The sequence below is a fragment of the Acomys minous genome (genome assembly GCF_964271855.1).
Source record: "Acomys minous genome assembly, chromosome: 10".
Taxonomy (NCBI): Eukaryota; Metazoa; Chordata; class Mammalia; order Rodentia; family Muridae; genus Acomys; species Acomys minous.
This window is the reverse complement of record NC_140491.1, coordinates 107,829,035-107,841,762: the sequence shown is the minus strand read 5'-3', so window position 1 is coordinate 107,841,762 and position 12,728 is coordinate 107,829,035. Positions and strand designations below refer to the sequence as shown.

Genomic DNA, 12,728 nt, shown 5'->3' with positions numbered 1-12,728 from the left:
TTACAGGTATGCACCACCACACCCGGCTTTTAGTACTTTCTTGTGAAACAGGCTGTGATAGTCCAGAGGTCACAAACTTATGCACACTAGACTCACACTCTACCACTGGGCACAGAAATGTGTTTTGATGGCTCCACAACTGTTTTCCTAAATGCTTGAACTAGCAAACAATTAAAAAAAAATAGCTGGGCGTGGTGGCACATGCCTTTAATCCCAGCACTTGGGAGGGCCTGGTGGTGCACACCTTTTGTTTTAGCACTTAGGAGACAGAGGCAGGCAGATCTCTGAGTTCCAGGCCAGCTTGGTCTACAGAGTGAGTACCAAGACAGCCAGAGCTACACAGAGAAACCTTATCTTGAAAAACCTTAATAAATAAATAAATAAATAAATAGGTAGATTCATTAATAAAAAGACAAAATAAAATAAAAACAGACAATCTCACAAAACCCTCAAGTTTTCAGCTTCTCTTTTTAAATTTTTTTCTTTTGAAAAAAATTTCTGTGAACATAAAACAAAGGCAAAGAGAAAAGAGACAAAGGGAAACAGGCTAATGAAACCGAGTAGAGAACAAAAGTGACATAAAGCAGATTAAAACAAGGCTGAGGCTGTCCTCGCCCTGTCAACAGTGAACCCAATCCTGTACAGCCACTTCACTTGCTGCTAGGACCTAAGTTTCCGGCTTCTCTTTAAACATCGATGAGTGTGGGGTCTTGGCATGCATGGCGGCAGCCAGCACCTCTCTCCGTCATGGCGTTCCCTCTGGTCCTGGCCTACCCTCTTCGTTTCTCTGTGGCTCCTGACACGCATCTTTACGTTACCAACCTGGCCGCTGAGAGCTCTTGAGAATAGGCCCCACCCTCATCTACCTGACAGCTGTTGGAAGTAATTGCTGAGCACATTTTGTCATTATTTGTGTCTGTTTCCATAGAGTCTGGGAATTCAGCCAGAGTTAATGTATTGCCTTAAAAAAAACAAACACCTTTTAAAGATTTCTTTATTTATTTTTATTTTATGTGTATGAATATTTTGCCTGTATGCATGGGTACCCACTGGTGCCTGGAACAAAGACATGGGATAACATTTTGCTCAACTTGTCTATAAGATTCAATTCTTTGCACAAGTATTCCACAAGTGCAGAAGCCGCCATTGTAGTGTTGGTCTCAGGCCTGAAAGTTTCGGAGCACTAGAGAGATTAGTGCAAGCTGCCGGTGAGGACAGCGAGCAAAGGGTGGGCAGGGTGATCAGCCCCAAAGCTGATCTGTTCTGGGCCATAGTGCACACGCTCAAGGCTGGGAAGGTTCTATAGCAAACCAACCAAGAATCTGTTTCACCCGGTTTAACTGAGTGTTTCATAATCATTTCCTTTCGCATTATTTTGACACCCAGTGTTTGATTTTGTAACATCCCTCTTCTCAGATATTTGGCAAGCTGGTGTGTGTGTGTGTGTGTGTGTGTGTGTGTGTGTTGTTTTTAATGACAGTGAGCTAACAGTGTTCTGGTTTAAGACAATTTTGCAAGAATTTTTGGGCAGGCCTGTGGACTCGCTGTCTCTCCTGGCATCAAAACCAGTTTGGGGGCCATCACTGTCCCTGTGATGTAAAGTCCTTATTGAGGGGACAGTTTGCATTTGTATATTTGTATGCTATTAATCGTTCGTTATGGAATGCACTATCCCAGTGTCCCCCATAATAACTCTAATATTATAGATGAAGAAATGTGCTCGGAAAGTGTCAGTCACTTGCTTTCAGCCCAAAGCTTGCTCAACTTAAAACATTGTTTTCTCTTGGTGACTTCCATCGTGTGTGTGTGTGTGTGTGTGTGTGTGTGTGTGAGTGTGTGCGCGCGCGCGTTTCTTCGATCACGTTATCTAGGTTTTTCATTGTTGGTAAGTCAGAATGTTGCCTGTAAATTTCTAGATTTTGCAGTGTATTCTGTACTCCTCAAAGTAGGGAACAGACTCTGCCACTGTCGGAGGAAGCCTTGACGACCCCCAAGGAGCAGTGCCAAGCATGGTTCTCAGTCACACGCAGGGACTTCTTGGGGCTCACAGAAGCACAGCAGAGTCTGACTCCTTCACCCTCTGCCCGGGTCTTTCTGCTCTTTCCATGCCCGCAGCATTTCTCTGGGGGAGCTGCACCCCCACTGCACATATTCCCGCAGCTGGGGGAGTCCCTTGTTTACAAGGCTCACCTCTTCCACAGGGACTCCTCTCAGAGCATGGAGGTGGGTCTCGGCTCCAGACATCAGCCCCCAGAAAGAGCAAGGCCTGACCGCGGTGCCCCTCCCTGCCAGACGCCCGGGGGTGGGACAAGACCCAGGAAGGACCGTGTTAGGACACAGCAGCTTGCGCTAGCCTTGTCCAGTGCACACGCACAGGGGCGACAAAACCCGGCTGAGCAGCCTGTTGAGGTCAGCCTCCTCCCTTGGTCAAGACGAGTAAGTCTTAGTTCTGGGGCTTTGATATGAAAGGTCTGATAGGGTCAGATTCTTTCATCAACCACTCCAAGGAGTCTCTTCTTCTGAAAATGGGTCCTCGCTTTCTAACCAGAGGAAGGGGGGTGCGAGAATACGTGCACCCTGGCATATGAGCTGGAGTGAACACACTTGAAAGATGAGGGTCACTGGCTCGGCTACTTCTCTCCCCAAACTCCCATGTCCGGGGCATGCAGTTCGGGCTACCAGACAGATATAATTCAGGGCGAAGGCCTCCCTGTCTTGCAGTGTGACTGAAGTGCTGTGGTTGTTAGAATGCCCCGCCCCACCCCCACCCCACCCCCGCCCCACCCCCGCCCCACCCCCACCCCACCCCCGCCCCCACCCACTCCCACCCCCAGAGGCTCTTCATCTTCTTAGATTTGCTGTTAAAGAGAGAACCCCACTGACTGCCTGTGCTGCCCTCCTACCTCTCCCTCGCTGCTTCTGAGCCCATCCCTGACTCTTTCTGGTCACAAAGGACTGGATGCCCCGCCCTTGCCTCCCCCACCTCCCTGCCTTTGGACATCACAGGGTAGTCAGGGTTAACGGCACATCTCTGGAGAAAGACTTTCAGGGTCAAATCTGAGCTCTGGCTCAAACTAGCTCTCAGACTTCCTGGAAGTTTCTTAACCTCCCTCCAGCAGTTTCCTCCGCTATCAAGTGGGGGGAATTAAAAATACTGTCCATGGCACAAGCTTTCCCGGAAGGTTAGCCGAAATGTTTCAGGTAGAGTTTATTGGGTGTTTTAGACCATTTTTTGCAGAGTGATAACAGCAGGACTGGGTAATTTATAAAGAATAGGGGCTTGTTTTGCCCAAGTTTCTGAAAGCTGTGAATACCACAAGGATGCCACACGCATGGGGCAAGAGCTGAGTCACTCCATAGCAGAAGGCAGGAGGGCAAAGCGAGAGGAAGAACGGAGAGGCAAGAGCGTCATTCTCAGTTTTAAAGCCTTTTCGGAGACAAGGACATTACTCCATTCATAAAGGCGGATCTCTCTCAACCCAACCCCTTATTTAGCTCCACCTCCTGAGAATGAATGACTGAGAAAACTCAGAGACCTAGCTAGAGGCAGGTGGATCGCTATGAGTTCGAGGCCAGCCTGGTCTACAGAGTGAGTCTAGGACAGCCAAGGCTACACAGAGAAACCCTGTCTCGGAGGGGGAGGCGGGTAACCAAGAGGGAAAGGGTTTTAAAAATAGGAATTTCAGAGTTACAGAAAGTTTCTTATGGGGCAAGATGAGTTAAACAACATACCAAGTGGCTTGTTTATTTAGGGACAAACAAAAGCGTTTAACGTGTGTAGAAATTGCAAGTATGTAAAGTTTAAAAAACAAAAAAACAAAACTGGAAGACAGCTGCCCAACTGCTAGAGTTGCGGCCTCAGTGGAGTAGCTGTTACTGTCTTCCCCTCCTTTTGTTGTATCACTTTTTTGGTCCTTTCCAAAATGTATTTTAAATGTTGCTTTGAAAAATTACTTCAAATTATTTATCTGCATCTATCTGTCTACGAATCCAGATACTCTGTGTGTGTGTGTGTGTGTGTGTGAGAGAGAGAGAGAGAGAGAGAGAGAGAGAGAGAGAGAGAGAGAGAGAGAGAGGGAGAGGGAGAGAGGCTTATTTTTTGTAGAACAGAAGACTTCTAAAATGTCACTGTTTTTTGAGAGATCAGCCAGCCCTTACTGATTTGTCCTAGAAAACCAATCTCTGTCCTTTTGAAGGATGAAGACAGCTGGTTTTTATGGGGAGAAGATCTGTCTTTCCTGTCTAAAGGGGCTTTCCTTAAAGTGTCAAGATATCAGGCCGGAGGGTGAGCAAGAACAGGGGTGTATATGGCCAAGATACATTGTACACATGTATGGACTTGTCAAAGAACAGATAAAATAGTCTTTCAAAAATATCTAAGTCAAGGGATGGAAGTCCTAGAAGGTTCCAGTTAAGTCCAAGGTGAGCTGAGTGGACTTACTGGTTCTTTCAACTATTGTACTGACCACGCACCTTCCAGTGATCACTTTAGACTCTGAGACCACCCACTCTCCTAGCCTTTAATCCCAGCACTCCGGGAGACAGAGGTAAGCAGACTTTTGTGAGTTCAAGGCCAGCTCCAGGACAATCAGGGCTGTTATACAGAGAAACCTTGTCTCGAAAAACCAAAAAAGGCCATCCAATCCCTTCTGCTTTTATGACCATGTTACTTTACAAAGTTTCTTGGGTGGGTTTATAGCTCAATGGTAAAGTGCTTGCTTGCCCTGTACAAAACTCTGGATTTGATCCCTAGCACTAGGGGAAAAAATTTCCAAATTTATGGTTTACATCAGAATTAACCTCTACTTTTATTTAAAACTGGGACAACATGTGGATTTGTCTGTATACAGGGCCATTTCTGCCACAAGGATTTGCTATCAATGGCCCTGGGCTCTGTGCTGATGTCAGGGATACCACGAGAGGCCTGCAGCTCGGGTGCTAGCGGAGGGATGCTCTTGTACACAGAGACTTATAAGGGAATGTCTCAGGAGTTTACTGAACACAGGCACAGAGAAGCCAGTGGGATGAGCGGAAACAGCCAGATGTGGCGAGATAGGGGGACAGGAGCGGATGAAGAGGCAGGAAGAGCTTCATCGACGACTGCTTCTCTGGAGTGACAGTGACTCTTCAGCCTTGAAGTAGGTGGCTAGAGTGCCAGCCTTCAGATTGTATTCTCTGACACATTAAGGACTTGCTTTAGGGTGCCTTCCCTTACAATGGATGCAATGAGTTTATAACATTCACACGGCTGAATTTTACTTACTTACTTATCTATATTATTTTTTATTATTGTGGTTTTGCTTGTTTGTCTGTCTGTCTGTCAGACAGGGTTTCTCTGTGTAGCCTTGGCTGTCCTGGACTCACTTTGCAGACCAGGCTGGCCTCTAACTCACAGAAGTCTGCCTGCCTCTGCCTCCCGAGTGCTGGGATTAAAGGCGTGTGTCACTGCGACCAACAGGTAACAGGTAATTTGACAACAGTTTTTTCTTTCTTTCTTTCTTTCTTTCTTTCTTTTTGTTTTTTGTGGCCTGCTTTTATTGAGCCCTCACAAGACATTTAATTTCATTTTCATAATTTGAAGTTGTTTTGTTGTTGTAGAAGGTTTTTTTTATTCATGTTTCACCATATAAAATAATAATGTACCTGTGTTTTAGAAAAATAAGCAGTGGGATGGAGGGAGGAATGGGAGGATACAAGGGATGGGATAACTATTTAAATGTAAAATGAATGAATTAATAAAAAAATTAAAAAAAAAAAGAAAAATAAGTGACTCCACACACATAACTCGGATGCTCCGTATTCATCTTTAAGCACTAGTCATGACCCAGGAAGTGTATTTCAGCTCCAGTAAATTAGTACAAGGACCTGGAATTTGGAAATGGCTATATTAAAAACAGCCTCCTAGCTCTGGGTGCACACTGCCATTAGGGCTGTTGGAGAGACACTGAAGAGCACTCCGACAAGGGAGCTTCTACTGTTTTAACATTTTGTTGGACTGAATTTCTGGGTCCACCAGTAGGTTTTGGAAATCTCGTGACAAACTTTGGCTGTGATGGTTTGAGTGTTAAAGATACCTGGCCTGGATTTAAAGCTCTCAGGCTTACGCTTGGTGCTAATGGCCCACAGAGTTCACGGTATGCATTTAATCAGCTATCACTGAGGCAATTTAAAGCCATCTGAGCATATCCTTTCCTGCGGATAAAATGAAGAGATAGATTGAGAGAATGTCTCAGCTAATCTAAGAAGCCATTTTTCCTAGCTCGGGACAAAGCTGGAAGACTGTTAAGAACCTCCCCTTAATTTGTACCTCTGCATTTTCTCCACCACACAGAACTTGAATGATGTTTGGTGGAGCCAGAAAAGGATATGGCAAGAAAGAATGCTTAGGTTAAAGCTGAGACCTTCTTTCTCCTCACTAGGGATTCCAGGCATAAAAAGGCACCAGGGGGTATCCTGCCAGACAGAGCAATAAAGATAGGTGGGTCTTTTCTTACGTTGGTATCTTGGTTTTGTTCTGCTTTTTGGCTTTTCAAGACAGGGTTTCCCGTGTAGCCTTGACTGTCCAGGACTCCCTTTATAGACCAGGCTGGTCTCGAACTTACAGAAGTCTGCCTGCCTCTGCCCTCTGAGTGCTGGGATGACAGGCGTGGGCCACCAAGCCTGGCTGGTTGGTACCTTGTTTTATCCTGGTCTGTAGGCTGAGCTCTCAGAAGTCTAATCCCTTTTCATAAATCCCATTGTTCAGGGATGATGGTGGTACCAGTGAAAGGCTGGGTTATCTGCTGTGATATCTAAGGACTGGGGCTGGAGTGACGATGGTGCAGCAGTTATGAGTGCTTGCGACCTAGCAATAGGATTAGAATTCTGTTCTCCTTACTCATGCCAAGATGCTCACAACTGCCTAAAACTCCACCACTAAGGGGACACAATGCCCTCTGTGCATTCCATCACACACACACACACACACACACACACACACACACACACACACACACAATCTTTTAAACATAGAGGATCTCAGCCAGGTAGTGGTGGTAGGTAGAGGCCTTTGATCCCAGCACTCAGGAGGGAGAGGCAGGCAGATCTCTGTGAGTTTGAGTCCAGCCTGGTCTACAGAGAGAGAGTTCTAGGACAGCCAGCAACCAAGACTATTACACAGAGAAACCCTGTCTCAAAAAAAAAAAAAAAAAAGAAGTAAGGGACTAATTTATTTGGCAAAAGAAATTTCAAGACAGGAGACTGTTTGGATTGGTGCTTAGAAAGCAGCTGGTACTTTCTAAAATAGATCCTCACCACTGAGGAGAAACCTCTTGTGCTTTGCTGAGACAATAGGGAGATCCCTGAGGGGAAAACCCCGCCCAGCAGAAGCTCCAAATTCATGAAGATCCAAACATATTTGAAGAATGAGAGTCTAAACTGCCACAGGGTTGGTAGCTGAAGAAGTCCACGGCCCTGTTAAAGCAGCTGTCCAGAGTCAGCGTTCATCTGGTCAAAGGACACCAGGCCGCAGAACTTGGCAGTGTCACCACATGTATTACTAGTTTTGAAGGCATGAAAGGTAGAAATGTCATGGAGTCTTCTTCTCATTTCGGAGAGCAACTAAGGCCAGGCAATCTGTGGCAGGGGCAGGGTCCTTTCAAATCATTGGCCCCGTGTGACTCTGTGAAGGTGACTCAAGTTGCAATGAAAATCCAGGATTGTTGCAGGATATTTGATCACACTGGGAGCCCCAAGATTGTCTACTGGAAAAACCTGTCTCTAGTTGTGGTGTGGCTCAGCCATACCACACACCTTTAATCCAAGAGCTTTCTGTAAACAGGAGTAAATAAAGTCACAACCATAGTTCAAGACGTGGAGCAAACAACCAGTTGACAGGGAGTGAACATGAGGGGAAAGAAGTCTGAAAGGAAGTCTGGAGAATGGACAGAGAGAGGTACAGGAAATAGGAAAGAGGGACATTCCGTTGAAGGGTATTAAGACAGCCTGGAGAAGGAGAAAGGGCTTCTTCCTTCTGGGACACTGGGGGAGCAGGAAGTTCAGCTGGGTGCTTTCTCTGCCTCTCTGAACTAGCAGGTTTTTACTCCAGCATCTAGCTTCTGAGCCTTTATTGGTAAAAAGCAAACAAATGGCATTTTTTCTTTCTTTATAACAACATGGGATACTGAGGACACCAGCACCATGGGACATATGCTCTGGGAAGCTTCAGGCATAAAATGGCCGAACCGAGGAGCTGTGTGTGATGCAGGCAGCCAATCTGGAGGAGCGAGATTACCTAAGTCACGTGGAGCCAAGACACTTTCATCATGAGAGTCCCAGTGCCAGGCGTGAAGCTGCGAGCCTTGATGTTTGTCTTTCTGGACTTTGGCTTCGCTTTGTTCTGACCACTTCGCACTTTGCCCATAGTCTTTGGGACTGGAATACTTATTCCATGTCACTGTATGTTCAAGTGTGTAATTTGTTTTTTAGTTTCTGGGAGCTCATATCTGCACGAAGTGAAATGTGGAGACTTTGGACTTTTAAGCTGTTGAAAGTGTTAATGACTTCTGAAGCTTGATTGTTTTCTGCATTATGGGACAAATAGGAGGAGACTTTGAGGGTAAGTAACAGAAGGTTATGGCTTAAAGTTACGTGTTCAGGTTTCAAGTTAACAAGAGGCAGATTTGTTGTGCTGCCTAACCTCAAGTGTTAACTTGATGCCGTCTAGACTAACATGGCCTCTGGTGGTACTTTGTGGGTATTAATGTTGAGTAGATGAATTGACGTGGGAAGACACGCCCACTGTGGGTGGCACCATTTCCTGGAGTGGGATCTTGAACTATATAAAAGAAGCTGAGCATAAGCACTGCTCTCTGCTTCCTGTCATCTGCTATGACAATGTGACCAGTCTTCTGCTGTGACTTTTCCTGCCGTCATGAGCTGGGGACCCTTTCTCTCTTGGGTTGCTTTTATAACTGTATTTTTGTCACTGTAACAGGAAAAGTAAGGAAGACATTGTAACAGGGTCTGTTTGGGTCAAGATTCTAGAGGTTGTGAAATCCAAACACAGGACACTGACATCTGCATAACATCTGGTGAGTGCTAGCTGGTTGTGTCATCACATGATGGGGTGGGGTGTACTCATCACATGGCAAGCACAGCATGCATGCTTGCTAAAGGCACTCTGTTCTTCTCAAGTCACCAGAGCCATCATAGAGCCCCATCGTCATTGCCTCATCTCATCCTAATTACTTGCCAGAAGTCCCGCTTCCAAAGGCTAATGACACCAAAGTTTGGGGTTAAGTTTCTAAATCTCAAATGTAAAAGTAACTTTTTTTGTTTTGTTTTTCTTTTTTCTTTCTTTCTTTCTTTTTTTTTTTTTTTTGAGACAGGGTTTCTCTGTGTAAGCATAACTTCTATTCTGTTTGTTTTGGGTAAGATGAAAACTAGAGCTTTCCATATGCCAGGAAACGGCCATACCTCCAGCCCCAGACATTGTTAGAAGATCTCAAAATATAAAAAGAGAGCCAACCAATCAACCAGAAGCTTTATAAATGTGTGTATGTACATATATATGCATATAATATGTATGTGTGTATTATAAGCCATATATATGGGTATTGCGTGTCTCTCAAATTCACATGTGGTTTTTTTTTTTAATTTTTTTTTAAGTAGACATGGTGATGTATGCCTGTACTCCCAGCACTCAGGGAGGCAGAGGCAGGTGGATCTCTGTGAGTTCAAGGCCAGCCTGGTCTACAGAGTAAGTTCCAGGACAGCCAAAGCTACACAGAGAAACCCTGTATCTAAAAGCCAAAAATATATTAAAAATAAATAAATAAAATTTTTGGGAAATATGGTCATTGCAGAGTTAATTAGATGAGAGAAACAAGATCGGACGAGTAGACTGAACCTGTTTCCAATATGACAGGTGATTTTTTTTTTTCTCCTCATGGAAAGAGAATTTGGACATAGACACATAAGAAGGACAGTCTCTGTGTGAAGAGGAGGCAGAGAGTGGGCGATGCTCTATAAGCCACAAACCCCAGAACCTGGGAGGAGGAAGGGAACAGATTCTTTCTCCCAACCTCAGGAACTAAGGCCACTGATAACCTTTATCTCCACGTCCAACCTATGGCCTGGTGGGTGACACAGCAAATGGTCCAAGGCATCTAGTTTATGGTATTTTGTTGCAACAGACCTAGCAAACAAATACAGATGTTTTTGAGGGCTATTTACGTGATGAAGCTTGACAAATGACCTTATGACTCTGTCTAGTGACAAAATTAGTGGTAATCTCTATTTGTTTCTCAGCCAGGACTGGAAAGGCATTCCTCAGATGTTGGCTCATCCCCCCACCCCCATCCTCCATCCCTTTTTCTCTCCCCCACCCCCCACCTCAAATTCCAAGAGACCTTTCTGATGTGTTAAAGTCTCTTCACACATCTGAAAGGTCTCAGTTCTCTCAATCACACTCTGTTAGGACACCTCCCAGCATACTTTTTTTACTCACCAAGGATTTGCACAGCCCCAGTTGCAAGGAATGGAGGAATCACCCAGGCCTGTTTGTTTTTAAGAGTTTTGAGGGAGCTGGGTACTATGGCACATGCCTGTAATCCTAGCTCTCAGGGAGGCAGAGGCTGGCAGATCTCTGAGTTCAAGCTTAGCCTGGTCTATAGAGTGAGTTCCAGGATAGCCAAGGCTACACAGAGAAACCCTGTCTTGAAAAACAAAAACAAAAACAAAAAAGTCTTTGAGTTGGATTCAAATGGACATTTTCTTTCTTTTCTCCTTTAAAAGAAAGAAAGAAAGAAAGAAAGAAAGAAAGAAAGAAAGAAAGAAGACCATTAATCCCAGGTAATCTTGTTTGTTTTCCTTGCTTGAGCCTATTTTCATCTGAACATGTCTCTTACTCCTAAAACCAGGACACTTAAAAGTACTTTCTGGTCCAGTTGCTTTTATCAAATGGTTCTCACTTGGCTTATCTTTAAAACTGGAAATACAAAAGTGTCTGAGTCCTGTAATAGTTCATGTCTCTCTTGGCTCGGAGAAAGTAATTTATGTTCAGAGAAATTTATTCCCATTCAACAGAAAAGCCAAAATGTGCACCAGGAGCCACAGCCTCAGGCTGGCCCAGCTCTGCAGACACAGAAGGAATGTGGACATGCTTGGAGTTTGCCCCATCCATTCAGAGAAGTGTTAAGTACAAGTTTTCTGATTTGTTTGTGTGCTTTTGAGCCACACTATTGGGTAAATGAAATGTAATGAATGTTGATATTTTTTTTTAAATGAAGTAAAATTATGCCCCCTTGTCCCCAGAGGTTTTGTTCTGAATATCTGTGTTGGTACCCACGTATAAACACGTTAAGCACATGGATGCTGTTAACCACACTGTGTTCTGCTATTGTTACAAGTGTCTCTTCTTGTTAGCCTGCAAACTCGTGTTTATTACAGAATAACAGAGTGTGATGAAAGACTGACAGCCACGTTCAGGAGTCATCCTACACGCCCAGTGATGGGTGGGTGGGTAAGAAAGTGCAGCACGCATATACAGTGCAGTATTACTCAGTCAGAGCAGAGGATTTGAGACAAGAGTTGCCATCCAGCATGGTAGGAGGGGCAGAGCAGCAAAGCCCATCATGGCAGAACCCGGTTTCCCTCTTAGAGAGTGTTCTAGAGAACCACACTTGATTTCATGGTGGTAGGGTTTCAGCTTTTAGGATTTAGGCCACTGTGACTGAGTGGGAAGGAAAAGGAGAGATTGGAAGAACTAAAGTTAGAAGAAGTATTATTAGGGGCTGGGCGGTGGCAGTGCACACGTTTGTTTGTTTGTTTGTTTGTTCGAGACAGGGTTTCTCTGTGTAACAGCCCTGGCTGTCCTGGAACTCTCTTTGTAGACCTCGAACTCACAGAGATCCATTTGCCTCTGCCTCCCGAGTGCTGAGATTACAGGCATGAGCCACCACACCTGGCTAGGTTTTGCACTTTTAGTCTCTGCACTCTGGAGACAGAGGCAGGACAATCTTTGAGTTTGAGACCAATCTGATCTACAGAGCAAGTCCAGGACAGCCAGGGCTACACAGAGAATCCTTGTCTTAAAAAAACAAAACAAAACAAAACAAAACAAAACAAAACAAAACAAAAAAAGAAGAAGAAAAACAAAACAAAAGGAAATGAAAAGAAAAAAAAAGGTTGTAAGGATCATATTGTCCTTTACAAGAGCATACCAACATCATTGGCATCTACTGTGAGTGAGACAGGGAACCATTGAAGAATTTTGAGCAATGGCATGATGTGTGTGTAGAAACTATATTTTTTCAGGGGTTGTTCTTTATAAATTGTATTAATTTGATTATTTCCCCTTTCCCTCAACTCCTAAGATCCTCCTCACCAGAGTCCCCAAACAATTTTATGATCTTTGAAAAACAAAAAACAAAATTCACATATAAACAAACAAAGCCCAAACAAAACAAAACTGCCCACAAATAACTAACAAGAATATGAAGTGTTTCTGTATTAACCAACTATAGCAACTATTGATGAGCATAGAGCCTACCCTGGGGTGTGATTATACGATGGCTCTTCTCGGTTGTCAACTTGACTACATCTGGAATTAACTAAAATCCAAAAATGGAGGGCACACCTATGAGGGTTTTTCCCCCTTCTCTCTCTCTCTCTCTCTCTCTCTCTCTCTCTCTCTCTCTCTCTCTCTCTCTCTCTCTCTCTTCTCTCTCTCTCTCATCCTGGACTCA

The 12,728-nt window shown here is 44.5% G+C and overlaps 1 long non-coding RNA gene across 2 annotated transcripts; it reads left to right on the top strand.

Moving 5' to 3' along the window:
- Positions 1 to 3,027: 3,027 nt before the first annotated feature.
- LOC311606972 lies at positions 3,028 to 11,386 on the top strand. 2 transcript variants are annotated; one of them, XR_014782483.1, is made up of 5 exons: positions 3,028 to 3,201; positions 8,467 to 8,596; positions 8,975 to 9,071; positions 10,785 to 10,833; positions 11,068 to 11,386. It is a non-coding gene; the product is annotated as an uncharacterized lncRNA (long non-coding RNA). The 2 variants fall into 2 exon arrangements; XR_014782484.1 differs by lacking the exon at positions 3,028 to 3,201 and adding an exon at positions 6,338 to 6,478.
- Positions 11,387 to 12,728: the final 1,342 nt, after the last annotated feature.